Consider the following 2,500-nt stretch of genomic DNA (forward strand, 5'->3'; position numbering starts at 1 on the left):
CCCCCGAAGGGCGGGTTTCATTTTTAAAGGGGAAAACCCCGGGATTAAAACCCGGGAATTTTTAATGAACATCTCACTCAACGGGAGAGGGAGATGAACACGAGGGTGATTGAGAGGAGGGGAAAGAGGGAGCGCAGTTCGTCATAAGGGATTGGGTTTTTTTTGTTATTTTTGGGGAAAAAATTTTTTTTTTTTGTAAAGATCGTTTTTTTGTTTTTAATAACACCCCTTATTATATATAAATTATATATATTATATATATATTATAATATATATATTTTAATATATTATATATATATATATATTTTTTTTTTTTTTTTTTTTTTTTTTTTTTTTTTTTTTTTTTTTTTTTTTTTTAAGGTGGAAGGGGAGGGTGTGTTGAAGGCCTGGTTTGGATTATGTGAATTTGTTTTCTTTTGCATTTGAAAGACGAGAGAACAGTTTATATATGTATATATACATATTTTTTTTTTTCTTTCTTTCTTTTGGAGGTGAAAAAAGACAGAAAAGGAGTTAAATTATGTAATGACTTTTTAAAAATTATTTTCGTATTTTCTCTCTTTTTTTCTAACTAACTGAAGATCAAACCCAAATCTCCCCCCTACCCCCCACGCCCACCCCCAAAATAAGTAGATAAACAATCATCAATCGTTTTTCCACACTCAAATTTCTCCTTTCTTCACAAGATGATGGCCAAACCAGGGTTGCATTATGATTACTCACTTTACGGAATTTCCTGACGCCTTTTTTTTCTTTCTTTTTCTTTTTTTCTTTTTTTGTAATTTGGTGATCGAATTAAAGCAAGGGGGCCAGAGGGTACTGATCCCCAAATCCCCGGGGGACGTTGGTTTGGCCAGTTTTAGTCTCAGGCCGATTGCGTCATTGGTAAGAGCGGTTGGTTGTCACCTTTCTCTCTTCCCTCCTACGCCGAAGCTCCTAGATGGAGGGGGGGGAGGAAAAGGAGGGAGGAAGAAAAAAAAAAGGAACCCACAAAACACACCCCAACCACAACACCACACCACAACCACACCACCCCACACACACACACCCACCACACCCCACACACACACACCCAGTGGGACAAACAGAATAAAGTGAGGGGGAGGGAGAGAAGGAGGGAAAACGTGAGAAAAGAGAAGAGAAACAGGCAGACAGCAAGTAGAAAGAGAGAGGAGAATATACCTTAAACCAAACCCACGAGGCGATATCATGTAGTTACAGTTTCACTCACACGAATCTCGTATTTACTTTTCCTCTTTGGGCCTCCCTGCGATTTATACGTAAAAAATAAAAGAAAATCCCAAAAAAAGGCCACTACAAAAAAAAAAGAAGACAAAGGAAAAAAAAAAAGGAAAAAAAAGGGTGTTTTGTTGTTTTTCCCAACACATATTTAACCCGTGAAATAAAAAGTTTTACCTTAATCAAACGAAAGCACAATCAAAAATGCCATACACAACAAAAAAAAAAGAAGATGGGAAGAAAAAAGCGAAAAAAAATATACGTTTTTTACAGCCCTACCCAAAAAAATCCTAAGCGATCCTGACTGCCTGTGCATGACACCTCGAGAAGAAACTTTTGAACAATCTCTTCTTACACATTCCACTGTCTTTTTCTCTCTCTTTTTTCATTATTCTCTTTCATTCGCCTCTCTTCTTACGCATTCCAAAAGCTTATTTTAGACTTTCTCTCTTTTTTTTTATCATCATTATTTTTAGTAAATTATTCCACGGCCTTATCTCCCTCTCTATTCTGTCTTCTAAACCTCCTTTCTTCTCTCCTACTCTGTCTCAAACATTCATACAAGCTTCTTTTCACTTCTCTCCTCCTCTCTCTCCTCCTCTCCTCTCTTCTCTCTTTTCTCCTCTCTCCTCTCTCCTTTTCTCCTCCCCTCTCTTTTTCCTCTCTTCCTCTCTCTCCTTTTTCTCTCCCTCTCCTTCCTTTTCTCTCTCTCTCTCTCTTTTTTTCTCTCTCTCTCTCTCTCCTCTCTCTTTCTCTCTCTCCTCTCTCTCTCTCTCCCCTCTCCCTCTCTCTCTCTCCTATTTTTTATCTTCTTTTTTTATACCTCGACTGAAGGTGCAAGTCACTCATTATCTCGCTACTGGAAACATCACGTGGCTCCTTTCAGTGGCTCTCCCGGTGAATAGCCTTATGGTCGCGTCGCTCCGTGTAATGGCGACAGACCGCTTGTTGACCCGACGGTGAGAGAAAATGCGGAGAGGGAATGAGGAAATGAGAAAATGCGAAGAGGGAATGAGGAAATGAGATAATGCGAAGAGGAAATGAGGGAGACAATGCGATGAGGAAATGAGAAAATGCGAAGAGGGAATGAAGTGAGGGGGAAAATGCGAAAGGGAATGGAAAATGAGGGAGAAAATGCAAGAGGGGAAAAGGAAAAGAGGGGGCAATGCAAAGGAAAGAGGGAAAAATGCAAAGGGAATGAGAATGAGGGAGAACTTACGAAGAGAAAAGGAATAAGAGAGAAACTCCGAAGAGAAAATTA

Source organism: Penaeus monodon, chromosome 2, assembly GCF_015228065.2.
Source record: "Penaeus monodon isolate SGIC_2016 chromosome 2, NSTDA_Pmon_1, whole genome shotgun sequence".
In the NCBI taxonomy this organism is placed as follows: Eukaryota; Metazoa; Arthropoda; class Malacostraca; order Decapoda; family Penaeidae; genus Penaeus; species Penaeus monodon.